Raw genomic sequence first — 15,531 nt, forward strand, 5'->3', positions numbered from 1 at the left:
AGTGCCATCCACAGATCCCCCTCCCCTAAACAGTGCCATCCACAGATCCCCCTCCCCGACGCTCACAGGAGTACATTTATAAACTGTAATCAGTAACTTTAACTTTAATCATCGCTGATCTCTTTTCTTGGATACCTTACTCTTAGCTCCGGTAACAGCAGGCAGTGCGGGCGGCGCTCACTCACTGACGTCACGCGCCTGCGCCGCCTAGTGGGAGGAGCAGGCGCGTGACGTCAGTGAGTGAGCGCCGCCCGCACTGCCTGCTGTTACCGGAGCTAAGAGTAAGGTATGTACTCCTGTCTGTGAGCAGCGTGGCCCTGTATATTCTAACCCCCAGGCAAGCGTCCCCATCACCATGGGAACGCCTGGGGGTTAGAATATACTCTCGGATCTGAGTATACCGGCGTATAAAATGGATGGGACAAAGGGCAAACAAGCCATTTTGCCGCCCCATTGGAAAGTGCCGCCCTAGGCAAATGCCTTGTTTGCCTCGTGATAGATACGCCACTGATTGTTCCTGAGAAAATACTGAAGCCCTCATATATTGACAGTTTGACACTAATTATATCATCTACTCAATACTAAGGAAATCCTAAACACATGACTGGTAGGTGGGTCCTGAGAACTGGAATTGAGGAACACTGATGTAGAGGCACTGGAGCTATGAAAAAGCAATCAGGAATTGTGGCTCCACTTGATTGGAATGAATGAGCCTGAATTGCAATAGCAAACAGGACTCATAGAAAAGAGTTGAGCTGTTTCTGGGATAAAAAAAAAAAGCCCTTTTTCTATAATCTCATACATATTATTTAATACATTTTTTGTCAAATTATTATTTTAGAGTATTTTGTTGAATTACTTACTTGAATTACCTTTATCTTTACATGCAACTTAAATGCAGATCGAATATTGGTAAGTCCACGTGTTGAAAAATAAAAATAAAAACTTCACGTGGGGTGTCCTTACTGTAAAATGGTTTAGTAAGAAGTGTTTGCCCCCATTCAAGTGCTATTATTGTATATTTATCACACTGGATCATTTCCAACCTTATAGGCTCATGCACATGCATGGGGCCCATATGGAGGACTTATGATACCCTAGTATGGATCTGTACAGCCTCAATGTGCAGTGGTATGGGCAGGCAGGTGCCATAATACTTTTAGGGGAAACTACTTTTGTACATTCGGAGTCCAGTGAAGCATGCCACAATATTTTTCCATAGGATTCATTTGGAATTTCTGTATGCCCTTTCACGATACAGAAGCTGAATCCCTTTCTCGCCTGCTTCATACTCAAGGGGTAGAAATACTAGTGCATCCTAGTGTTGCTATATTCATGGCTGATTATTAGAGATGAGTGAAGTTTTGAAAAAATTGATTTGGCACCTTCTCCAAAGTTACCTAACAAATTAGATTTTTTATGAATGATATCTATAAATAAGGTATACCCAGGCCACTCTGCCTTAGGGTACAGACACATGGAGAGGCTGTGCTTCAGTGAAGAACCGCGCAGCTTATTAGCCTGCAGCGCAGTGACGGATCCAGGGGGGGGCAACGGGGCAATTGCCCCCCCAAGCTGGCGGCGGCGGCGGTGGCGGCGGGGCACAGGGAGATGAACGCTTCCATTGTGGAAGCGCTCATCTCCAGTCATCTGTATCGCCGATGGCTGTGCTGCGGCAGGGAAGGGAGAGGCGTGTCCCTTTCCCTTCCTCTTAAAGGCTGCAGGCACTAGGCCGGCAGCCTGTCAGAGGCCGGCGCAGGCGGCGCGATGACGTCATCGCGCCGCCTGAGCCATACAGCGCGGGACACAGGCCGGAAGAGGCCTGCATCACATCGCTAACATGGAGGTAAGTATGTGTTTTTTTTTGTTGTTTTTTTTAAATATATACAGTACTTTTACTGGCAGGCACAGGGCGGGCCTGTTAATACTGGCACAGGGGGGGGGCTGTTAATACTGGCACAGGGGGGGCTGTTAATACTGGCACGGGGGGGCTGTTAATACTGGCACGGGGGGCTGTTAATACTGGCACGGGGGGGTTAATACTGGCATGGGGGGTGTTAATACTGGCACGGGGGGCTGTTAATACTGGCACAGGGGAGGGCTGTTAATACTGGAACAGGGGAGGGCTGTTAATACTGGCACAGGGGGGCTGTTAATACTGGCACAGGGGGGCTGTTAATACTGGCACAGGGGGGGCTGTTAATACTGGCACGGGGGGGGGGGGGCTGTTAACGCGCCGCCTGAGCCATACAGCGCGGGACACAGGCCGGAAGAGGCCTGCATCGCATCGCTAACATGGAGGTAAGTATATGTTTTTTTGTTTTTTTTTAATATATACAATACTTTTACTGGCAGGCACAGGGCGGGCCTGTTAATACTGGCATGGGGGGGTGCTGTTAATACTGGCACAGGGGGGCTGTTAATACTGGCACAGGTGGGCTGTTATTGCTGGCACATGGGGGGCTGTTATTGCTGGCACATGGGGGGGCTGTTATTACTGGCACATGGGGGGGCTGTTATTATTACTGGCACATGGGGGGTTGTTATTATTACTGGCACATGGGGGGCTGTTATTATTACTGGCACATGGGGGGGCTGTTATTATTACTGGCACATGGGGGGCTGTTATTGCTGGCACATGGGGGGGCTGTTATTACTGGCACATGGGGGGGCTGTTATTATTACTGGCACATGGGGGGTTGTTATTATTACTGGCACATGGGGGGCTGTTATTATTACTGGCACATGGGGGGGCTGTTATTAATACTGGCACATGGGGGGGCTGTTATTAATACTGGCACATGGGGGGATGTTATTAATACTGGCACATGGGGGGCTGTTATTAATACTGGCACATGGGGGCTGTTATTAATACTGGCACATGATTGGGGGCACTATAGGGGCATCTACTGAGGCCACAAAGAAGGGATATTTTATATGGGCACTCTATAAGTAGTACAATTTTATACTGGGACACATTATGGTGGGTACTATGGGAAAGGGCGGAGAGGAGTACTATGGGGTCATCTACGGGGGGCACTAAGAAGGGGTATTTTATACTTGCAAATTATGGTGGACACTGAGGGCATCTACTGGAGCATTTTATACTGGTACATTATGGGGGCACTAGGAGGAAGGAGGGTGTGGAGCACTATGGGGGCATTTACTGGGGGCACTATATAGGGGTATTTATACTGGCACATTATGGGGGCACTATGGGGACATTAGCTCAACTGGGGGCATTACAAGGGGGTATTTTTTGCACTGTCACATTATAAGGATAATTATTTCTATTGGGGGGGCATTATGGTGGGCTTTATTACTCCCCCATGGTATGAGCCCCCTAGTAGCAGCACCAGCCTCTCCCTGCTCTGCTATTCCTCTGCCCCTTCTTCAAATCCTTATTATGAAATCTTTCTCATTAGGATAAAACACATCAGCTCCGCTGAGCCCCCGGCCAAGTGCTGAAGTGGTGTCCGAGATCCCCAAGGGCCAAGCCAAGTAACTGTAAGTGTTCATGTGAAATATGTTTATGTTATACACATATAGCCTACACTGTGCCACACAATATACAGTATACCGCTACACTGTGTAGTCTGTTCTATAAGCACCATTGTTTTGTGGCGGCGGACAGAAAATAATCTGAAAGTGCCCCTTCCGAGACCAGGATCTGGATCCGCCACTGCTGCAGCGGCTTTTCATTTAATTATAATGACACACAGCTTCCTGCCAGGTCTCAAGTACACAGCAGAATGACGTTCTGCTCATTTTGCACAGACATCTTCCTGCCTGGTGCCCCTCTGGTTGGCTATTGAGAATATTTGGGAATTTGAGGTGTAAAGAGGTGTAATCAGGGGGAGGGAAAGAGAACTGGTCACTATCAGGTGTGTTTGCTGGCAGGCTACTGTCAGCCCATCTTCTGGCAACTGGTTCTACATTGGAGATGAGCGAATTTTGAACAATTTTGATTTGGTCGGTTTGACGAATTTTTCCAAAATTTTGGTTTGATACAAATTTATTAGTGGCGAATCACGTTAAAAAACAGCTATTTCCTGGCTGCAGAGAGACTTTATAGTGGTGTAGAACATCATCTCTGACTATATATTACTGATTGGTGGACTAAGTATTGTAGTGACATCACAGCACTATGTCTGTAGCATGTATGTATGGACGGCAGAGAAACAGTAATTCCTATCACACTACCTAACACCCTACACTCGAACCTATCAGCTACACTATATCAGGATCTAACCTACCCTGACAATCTCCCACTAACTATCTGTATTATATATATATGAGCTAACTAACTATCTAATGTAATTGGATAATGAATAGGATCCAGATGAAAGCACAGAGCACAGCAATGTCACTGCTCTCTCAGAACTGTAAGAAAAACAACAGAAAATGGCTGCTGGGGAGTTTATTATATAGTAAGGGATAGTCAACTTTCCTATTGTTTGCTAGGGATGTTGCGAAGCTCTGACAAAGATATTGCAGCCTTCTCATTGGCCCACAAGCAAGAAGGGAGGTTACGCGATTACGATTATATAGCACTATATTCTACATTTTTGCGAATTCTCAAAGCGCCGATATTCCCGATAATGCGTGATTAGAATATTCAACACTACACGACACTGGTGCTACCGCTAGCAGGGATAGACGACGTATCCTTAATATTGTTAGGCAAGCAAAGCAGGAAAGGGAGGTGGATGTTATTGTCCATCTTGGGACAAATGATCTGGCTTGCAATAAGGTTTCAAAGGTGAAGGAAGCTTTTCACACACTTGGAAATGATAAACGGGAGGTTGCATCAACTGTTTCATTCTCTGCAGTTTTGCCTGTGAATAACCTTCAGCATGACAGGAAGATGCGCATTAAGGAATTCAATGTATGGCTTGGTGAATGGTGTCTGAACCAAGGGTTTGGCTTTGTGTCTCATGTTAGCTCTCGTTGGAATGGAAAAGAACTGTAGAAGATGGTTTGCATCTTTCTCTCAAGGGAACGAATGACCACAGTGAACAGTTCAAAGTATTTGCTAAGGAGCATTTAAACTAGGAAAGGAGGACAAAGGAGTGATAATCCAGCAGTCCAACTGCACCCCGGAACAATGCAAGAAGATGCCAGTAGCACAAAGGTTAAGAAATGACAAGCTCAGAGTCTTGTCTACAAATGCTTGCACTTAGCACTGCTATATTCCATATTCGTTAATTTCGTTAATTCTAGCAAGCTGACCCATTGGAAACACAGCTCTAAGTTGAAATCGCAATGCGATTAATATAACTTGAAGTAATCGCATTGCGATTTCAACTTAGACCTGGCTTACTATGGTTGGCTTGGTAGAATTAGCGAAGATAACGAATATGACAAATGTATTCGTCATATTCTTCAAAACAAAGATAACAAAATATTCTCCATCTTCGTTTTAGCTCCATATTCGTCAACTTCGCTAATTCTAGCAATCAAATAGGAAAGTTGACTATAAAGACAGCTGTGTTTAATTCGCTATGCGATTATATTACTTTGCTTTTTTTTAATATAAATAGATTATAATTATCAAGTATTATAATTATTCTATTCATTTAAAAAAAAGCAAAGTAATATTATCGCATAGCAAATTAAAAACTTAGCTGTCTCTAGTCAACTTTCCTATTTGATTGCTAGAATTAGCGAAGTTGACGAATATGGAGCTAAAACGAAGATGGAGAATATTTTGTTATCTTCGTTTTGAGGAATATGACGAATACATTCATCATATTCGTCATCTTCGCTAATTCTAGATATCAAACCAATAGGAAAGTTGCCTTAAGTTAAAATCGCAATACGCGATTATTTAAATCGCATATTAATCGCGATAACTAGAATAATGATGAATATTCGTTTTCGACGAATATGAGACTAATATTCTAGCGAATATTTTCGAATTTCGTCGAAATCGAATATGGCACCTCCCGCTCATCACTAATACCAAGAACAGTTCGTTGGAATTACAGAGGTGTATAATGGCAATTTGGATCCACAGACAGTGCAGCAAGGTGTAATAGGATTGTTTCTATTAGGCCTCTTTCACACTTGCGTTGTCCGGATCCGTCGTGTACTCCACTTGCCGGAATTACACGCCGGATCCGGAAAAACGCAAGTGTACTGAAAGCATTTGAAGACGGATCCGTCTTCAAAATGCTTTCAGTGTTACTATGGCAGCCAGGACGCTATTAAAGTCCTGGTTGCCATAGTAGGAGCGGGGAGCGGGGGAGCGGCATACTTACAGTCCGTGCGGCTCCCGGGGCGCTCCAGAATGATGTCAGAGCGCCCCATGCGCATGGATGACGTGCCATGCGATCACGTCATCCATGCGCCTGGGGCGCCCTGACGTCACTCTGGAGCGCCCCGGGAGCCGCACGGATGGTAAGTATGCTGCTCCCCCCGCCCCCACTACACTTTACCATGGCTGCCAGGACTTTAGCGTCCCGGCAGCCATGGTAAGTTGGTAACCATTCAGAAAAAGCTAAACGTCGGATCCGGCAATGCGCCGCCGAAACGACGTTTAGCTTAAGGCCGGATCCGGATCAATGCCTTTCAATGGACATTAATTCCGGATCCGGCCTTGCGGCAAGTCTTCAGGATTTTTGGCCGGAGCAAAAAGCGCAGCATGCTGCGGTATTTTCTCCGGCCAAAAAACGTTCCGTTCCGGAACTGAAGACATCCTGATGCATCCTGAACGGATTTCACTCCATTCAGAATGCATTAGGATAAAACTGATCAGGATTCTTCCGGCATAGAGCCCCGACGACGGAACTCTATGCCGGAAGAAAAGAACGCAGGTGTGAAAGAGCCCTTACCCAGGCTGTAAACTCACCTACTGAACCCTGTTATGCTTCATTACTGTGGAATGATTCCTCCCTATCCTTTCCCTACACTTTTAATGCTCTTTCCCTAAACTTATATTGAGCAAAATATAAGTTTTCAGGTCTTTCCTAGCACTGTCCCTAGCGCCTGCTAACATCTCCCCCTGCACTAAGTACTCAGAAAAATGGCTGAATCCAAGATGACTGAGGCTATTTATAGGGCTTTGACATCACACGGCTGGCTGGCTGCCGATTGGCTGCATACATGGCATTGTGGGTGATCCTTCATTTCCAGAGTTCCTTGCTCCATGTCCTAACACGCGCAGCAGCCATTTTAGGAAAAAATGCAATTAGTTACCACGAATCGTGAGGAAATTCGGAGCAAATTGAATTTTTCCTGAAATTAGGATAGAATACCACTTTGTCAACTTCGATTCACTCATCTCTAGCAATAATCACCCCAATCCAGAATCTGTCTAGCTCTTCAATCAATGGTTGGATTGTGATTACTTAACTACGGTAAACCCAGAACCAATGGACCAGGGAGATCCTCCAACACAAAACACGAGATGAATTCCTGATGAAAGTCACCCACTCTTAAATCGGATGTCATGCACCATCTGAGATAAACACTTCTGAGTTAGAGGTGCAGAATCAGTAGCAAAAATGGAAATGTTTTTCTCTAATGGATTTGGAGACAACTCGTGCATACGGAATAACTGAGCATCAAACAGGTTCAGCCCTGCCCCACTGTCGATAAACACCTCAATCCCCACAGTCTTGGACTCTAGTGCCACCTCAGCAGTCAGGAGAAATTGGGTACTACCAGTCAAAGACAAATGCACATTCTCTGACTCCCCTGTCACCCCTCCAAGAGTCAGATGGGAAATAGATGTCCCTTTTTCTTTTTGACTCTGAATGCATGGACATACAGTACATAGATAAAATGTCCCTTTTGTCCACAGAAAAAACACACTCTTCCTATGACTAATACGCTTAAAAGCAGATCCAAGAGTAGCTCCCACTAATTGCATGGGTTCGTCCCCAGACATAAACCCAGGAGTATCTTCACCCAAAGTGTCAGTGGAAGACGATACGTTATGTGATAATACGTCCTGAGAGTGGGGGCCCCTAGATCTATCTCTCAGGCGTCTATCAATGTGTACTGCAAGAGACATAGCGGCTTCCAGAGACTCATGATTCTCATAAAAGGCCAAAGCGTCATTCAGCCTCTCTGATATAATCCCTGATAGACCTGACTTCAGAGAGCTGGATCATTACTCTCAGTATCCGTAGCCCACCTCCTAAACTCAGAGCAATAGATCTCAGCAGAACGCTCTCCCTGACGAAGGCCACGTAGCTTGGTCTTGGCCAGGAAGGTCCAATCCGGATCATCATAGATGAGACCCACAGCTTTGAAAAATTCATCCATCGTAACTCAGCCGAGATCCACACACCATCTATCAACAACTCAAACTGAAGCTATAAACCACATAGCATAGTGGGAGAAACAACAATAAATAAAGAAGGTTAACCCCATAAGGACCCTGCCATTTTTCACCTTAAGGACCAGGCCATTTTTAGCAAATCTGACATGTGTCACTTTATGTTGTAATAACTTTAAAACGCTTTTACTTATCCAGGCCATTCTGGGAATGTTTTCTCGTCACATATTGTACTTCATGACAGTGGTAAATTTGAGTCAAAATATTTCATATTTATAAAAAAAAATACCAAATTTACCAAAAATTTAGAAAAATTCGCAATTTTCAACATTTCAATTTCTCGGCTTTTAAAACAGATAGTGATACCTCCTGAAATAGTTATTACTTTACATTTCCCATATGTCTACTTCATGTTTGGATCATTTTGTAAATGACATTTTCTTTTTTTGGGACGTTAGAAGGCTTAAAAGTTCTTGAAATCTTTCAGAAAATTTCCAAAACCCACTTTTTAAAGACCAGTTCAGGTCTAAAGTACCTTTGTGAGGCTTACATAATAAAAACCACCCATACATGGCCCCATTTTACAACCTACACCCCTCAAAGTATTCAAAACTGATTTTACAAACTTTGTTAACCCTTTAGGTGTGCCAAAAGAATTAAAAGGAAAATGTAGATGAAATTTCATCATTTCACTTCTTTGGCAGATTTTTAATAAAAAAATTTTTCCCAGTAACAAAGCAAGGGCTAACAGCCAAATAAAACTCAATATTTATTACCCTGATTCTGTAGTCTACAGAAACACCCATATGTGATCATAAACTGCTGTACGGGCACACGGCAGGGCGCAGAAGGATAGGAACGCCATATGGTTTTTGGAGGGCAGATTTCACTGGGATAATTTTAAGTTGCCATGTCACATTTGAAGACCCCCTGATGCACCCATGAATAGAAACTAAAAAAAAATCCAATTTTGGAAACTACGGGATAAGGTGGTACTATTTTAGGGTACATATAGGGGAGACTTGGGGAATCGCGGCCGCACTGCAGGGCTGTCACTCTCAGGTAAGAGGGGACGGTTAGGAAGCATGGTTACCTTGACTTGAAGCAAGGAGGCCGCTGCCCCCTTGACTTCAAGCTGGCCGGCACTATAGCACTGATGGAGAATAAAACTGCGTTTTTGAACTTAAGCAGCATTGAACAAGAGGATGAAGCATATGATCATTAACAGGCTGTGGGCTACTTTGACGAACTTCTGGTGGGTGTAGATGCATTTTTGAGGTGACAGGTTCCCTTTAAGTTTTACACAATATTATCATTTTTGAAACAAAAAAAATATAATCATGTTTTAGTGTCTCCATAGTCTGAGAGCCATCGTTTTTTTTTTTTTTTTTGGGCGATTGTCTTAGGTAGGGTCTCATTTTTTGCAGGATGAGATGCCAGGTTGTTTGGCACTATTATGGGGTGAATATGACTTTTTGATCGCTTGCTATTACACTTTTTGTGATGCAAGGTGACAAAAAATGGCTTTGTTGACAGTTTTTATCTTAACCCCTCAGGTGAACATCATAAGAAAGCTAAGTCATGTGGTATTTTTATAGAGCAGGTCGTTACGGATGCGTATATACCTAATATGTCTATTTCTTTTACATTTTACATAATAAAAGCATTTTTGAAACAAAAAAAAAACATGTTCTAGTGTCTCCATAGTCTAAGAGTCATAGTTTTTTTTTTTTTTTTTAGGCGGTTGTCTTAGGTGGGGGCTCATTTTTGGCATTTCACTTTTAGTGATGTAAGGTGACAAAAAATAGGGGTTTTTTAGAACAGTTTTTATTTATTTTTTGACGCTCTTCACCTTAGGGGTTACATCATGTGATATTTTTATAGAGCTGGTCGATACGGACGCGGTGATACCCAATATGTTTACTTTTCTTTTTTTTACCTATTTTTTAAAATTTTGTTTTACTTTATTTTGGGCAAAAAAACACTTTTTTATTTACTTGAAACTTTAAATTTTTTTCTTGTAAAACTTTATTTTTTTAACCTCTTTTTTCCCACTCTGGGACTTCAACCTTTGGGGGTTTGATCCCCTTTACAATGCATTATAATACTTCTGTATTGTAATGCATTGGCTGTAAGTGTATTACACACTGTCATACACTTACAGCTTCCTGCCTGTGAGATCTAGGGGGCTGGATCTCACAGGCTCTCCCGGAAGGCATCCACGATGTATGTGCTTGCTGTGTCACTGTGTAAGATAAGCTGAGGACATGCCAGTGCCGCCCCCACGCAGAGCTATTGAGGAGACGTCGGCATGTCCTGAGCTGCATCTGTAGGGATTGGTGAACATTTCTTACATATGTTAGTAACTGTGCTGCAATGTTTTCCCTGTGCAGCATGTGTGACATTTGCAGGCAGCAGATACACCCCTCTGTACCCTTACTGCAGACTGCTAGCAATTTATTCATAACGTCTAGCATGAATAATAAAGGAATGGCACATCACAGAGTCATAAGAATATATTGTTCAGAATTATTTTTACATGGGGAATGCAAGTAGGTATGTATTAAAACAGGCTTGTCAAGAAAAGCGACAGGTCCTCTTTAATGACTCTGACTCTGGTCAGTAAGTCTCCCTCTTTTAACCCTTATAGTGTGGGATTGTTTGTGAGGCGGCTGCCTATGGTCTGTACAGGTGGCAGCTTTAGTTTTGGAACTTGTAACAGCCACCTTGCCCACACTCACAAGATGGAAAGGGGGAACACAACGTGCAAGAGGACGGGGGCCTGCCACCTTGTGTCTCCTCCCTACCCCAAATTACCCTTGTCACCTTGTGTCTCCACTATGCCCCTGCACAGAAACCTTTCCACCTTGTATCTCCTCTCTGCCCCTATAACCAACACTGACTCTGACTAATGAGAGGTATTAAAGTATTTATATGTCACAAACAGCCGATGGCTCACAATTACCTTTATTCACATTTGTTGCCTACATTGTGCTGTCACTGTGTAGATATTAAAACACCAGCTTTACACACTGCCCCCGACATATGTCAGCAAATTCTTGGCATCTTCAGGGATAATGGGTAGTGTTGAGCGAAGTGAAGCATTGGCAGGGGGATTCAGCCCGAAGTTTTGGGAAAACAAATGCGAATTTTCTTGCACTTTGTTATAATGAATCAGTTTTTCCTAAAATGACAGCTGCACGTGTTACAAAGTGAAAGTAAGAAGTCTGGGAATGCGAGATCACACATAATGTCGTGCAGCCAGCCAATCCGCAGACAGACATCCCCTGTGATGTCACATCCCTATAAACCCTCATCCCGTCCTGTCTCCGCCATTGTCCTGTGAGCTGAGCAAAGAGAGAGAGATGTGGCAACTGGCCAGCGGTCATGTGCTAGGAACAGTGTTGATGAAAATGATGGATAGAATAATATTGGAGAGGGAGACTGCAGGGAGAGTGCAGAGAGACTATAGGGAGGCTGCAGGGAGAGTGTAGGGAGACTGCAGGGAGAGTGCAAAGAGACTGCAGGGAGAGTGCTGGGAGAGGGCAGGGAGAGTGTAGCGAGACTGCAGGGAGAGTGCAGAGAGACCGTAGGGAGAGTGTAGGGAGACTGCAGGGAGAGTGCTGGGAGACTTATGCTGCATCAGTTTTATTTATTTATTCCTACATTTACTTATTCCTTCATCAGCCATAAACTAAGATATTTAATTCAATACCAATAAGATGGAAGTCTATATTATTCCACTGCAAGCGTGCCAACCAACACAATCCAGTCTGCACTCTGTATGGGGTCTTAATGTTGACAATCTTCATTTTTTCTGGCTTTACTTCTTCCAAATTATCTTTCAAAGTTTCAATGTCCTAGAAAAGTCAGCAAGATGCAGAGAGAGGAGTAACTGGATGTTCCTGATGACATATTCCCATCTATATTAGATGATATGGAAAAGGAGGAAAAGCAGATGGCAGAATAAGGGCTCCCACCTGTAGGGCAGGAGAGCGCTGGGGTTGGAGAAGTGGGTATGCCAGCATATTGTGCCCCCACCTAACCAGCCAAACCCTATACCAGCAACAGCTTCTGTTTAAAGGTGCCGCACGCCAGTAACAATAAAGAAGGACTACACAGTGTGATCTTCATTATTAAATGAAAGCCCGCATGGCCGCTCTGTGTGGCTGTACCCTAAGGCAATTTTTTTTCAATTGTATGGGGGCAGTCTCTTTTTTTACATCTGTTTTTCACTTTGCTCATCTCTAATACTGGGCATTGGCAATTTTTGTAGAAAATTAACAAATAGAGATAACATATATATATTTTTTTAAACTAAGGAGGGCAATTGGAGCAACTTCTTTTTGTGACAATTTATTCGGGTCTAAAAAATTATTTTTAATTTGGCGAATCAGAGCCAAAAACTAATTTCAAGAAATTCGCTCATCTTTACTCTCCACCTAAAAAAATTGTTACAAAAATGATTATCTTAGTCATAGAAGAAAAATTTTATTTTCCGCGTAGAAGAACTCTTCTGATTAAAGTCAGCTCTGCTGTGTCGGGAAGAGTTTGTCATATTGATTTATTCATTCCGGTATAATATAAAAGACTGCACAGACAAGGCTCTATGAATTAGAGAGGCTTCATGTTTTCATATCTAGTGTATAAAAGCCACCTCATCACTTCAGTACAGCTGGAGCAGATGAAAGGCGTTCATTATTTATCTCGCGGATGAGATGAATTAGGTATTTACGTGTTCTTGTTGCTTGCTGACTAATTATCAGCCGTCTTCTTCACATTCCTGACTTGTCATGGTTCACTGATGTGTACTCAAGATGTCCAGTTGGAAAGAACTCTTTGAATATTTATGTGTCTGAATACTGTATGTATATTCATCAGTACAAGATCAATTAAAATATCCTATGAATATGAATCACCTGGGCATATGCCCTATGGACTACATAAAAGGAGGGGGGGGACTCCGTTGGCACAGGACTCAAGCTCTATGTGTCAGAATGGTGAACGGCTCTGTAGCAGTGGACCTTGTTTTGGTGAACCATGTGCATCCGGCGGTGTCACTGGGCTGTTACCAAACCTAGGCTCCCCTCTCACCCACTGCAGACTTGCCATGCTGTGCCTATAGTCATAGCACCGCCAGCTACAGATTGCCACACCATGCAGAAAACAAGCCTGGCACTGGTTGGCTAAATCCTCCACCACGGAGGACTTCTGCATGGAAAGATGGTGGGCCTCCTGCTTCTCTGTGTGCCAAGGCTAAGCCAATCAGCTCTGGTCTTGATATCTACTTTGCTCCTGTGGCTCATCGATACATGATAAAAGCTCCCGCCATGGAGCTGTAATAAAGTTGCTGGCAGCCATAACGTAATCCGCCACCTGGCACGTCTATGGATTACCATGCATTTAAAAGACCAGCAAGGGTGCACAGAGTGGCCTGGTCCCGCCTTCGGTGCACTTATCTACTCAATTGTATATGGATTAATTGTTCTTTTTTTTCCAGAAAGAAGAAACAGATCGCTAAGTGAAAGGTATCATTACATTCAGCTGAGCCGGCCCTACAAGGCATTATGTCTGGTATAACACTGAATTTCCTGGTGAAGGATTCCTTTTAAAGTGTTCTTCCAACTATAAGCATATATCAATTTTTGGTCCAAAATTTTACACTGATCCTTTTAACAATATATGGTTCTGGGAGTTACATTCTCTGACCTTGAGCACTAAATCCCTTAAATAACTATACAGTTAGTAAATGATGAAATTCTGTCTGCCTGCGGTGGCCACTAGAGGGAGCATAAGAGTTCAATAAGATTTGCATGCATTTTTATGCAGTGAGCTCCCGGCACTCAGGGAGGAAGGGATTTTGCTCTACAATAAAGTAAACCAATATTTTAAATTGGTTATGCAGTGCAAAGATAATGATGACCTATCCCCTTTCAGACAGCTGATCGGAGGGAGTCGGACCCCTGCCAATCTGATATTGACAGTGGCAATATCATATTGGCAGGGGTCTGGCCTATGAGCAGACAACCCCAATGCACCTAACCTGTGTCCCATAAAAAAACAAAAAAAAAAAAAAACACTCACCTTTTGGAAATCCCTCTACTCACACTACACTCTACTACTAGTAGAGGGATTTCCAAAAGATGAGTGTTTTTTTTTGTTTTTGTTTGTTTTTTAATGGGACACAGATTAGGTGCATTGGGGTTGTTGGCTCATAGGCCAGACATCCCCTTTTATATTAAATTATTAAATAAAAAAAATAAAAAAAAATGTGAATAACTGGTCCTATTCTCAAACATTATGCATTTATGTACATATTTTATATTTGATATGCATTGTCCCGGTGATGTCGTCATAAACACTCAAAGCACTTAAGAAACCTAATCACTTTAGGTCTTTGTGGTGACTGAGATGTCGAATTGCTAAGAATTATTCCGCCATTTCCATGTCATTATATGTCAAAAATATACAAGGAATAAAGCACTAATAAATGACTATGTGCGAGAGAGCGTGACGGTATGAAAGACTGGATGACTGGTGTTACTCTGACTTTCTTCATGCACACAGTAGAGATGACACACGCCATGTCAATGTGGTTGTATGCTATTGTATACAGTAGCGTGCTGCCATATAGTGCCGCTGTGCTGCGCTGGATAACGGGAAGCATTGCATGACCTCAGGTTAGAAGATGAGCAATGCGGTCAATGTTAAATACAAGTTAATTGCTTGAACTATGGCATTAAATTATTCCAATTAGGCCCTCTTCACACTACGTTTCCAGCCTAGGAGTTTTATGGAGGGAGTATTTCCTGACATTACCTACCTCTGTCTCAAACCTCTGTCATGTAGCAACTGTAGAGGCATACATTGCCCATAGTGACCTATTGTTACAAACAAATACTGCTTGGTATACATTGTTTTACTGGATACTTCTGTATGAAATATAGGCTATTCTATACAGTTTTAAAAAAAAAGCAGGTGAATTGACCTGAGCTGCAATACCAACAACAGCCACTATACAATGTACGGCGCTGTGCTTGGCATGATGAAAGGAGGTCTCCCAAGGAAACAGCTTATTAGTTGGGGTGTCGGAAGTTGAACCCTCAACTATCAGATATTGATAATCTATCCTGAGTATAGGACATACATAGTTTACTCCCGGAAAACCTCTTTAATTGTAAAAAAAAAGGAATAAAAAAAAAAGAAACCAAGACAGGTACAGTACAAATCCAAGCTTTTTCTAA

Source organism: Bufo gargarizans, chromosome 1 (genome assembly GCF_014858855.1).
Source record: "Bufo gargarizans isolate SCDJY-AF-19 chromosome 1, ASM1485885v1, whole genome shotgun sequence".
Classification (NCBI taxonomy): Eukaryota; Metazoa; Chordata; class Amphibia; order Anura; family Bufonidae; genus Bufo; species Bufo gargarizans.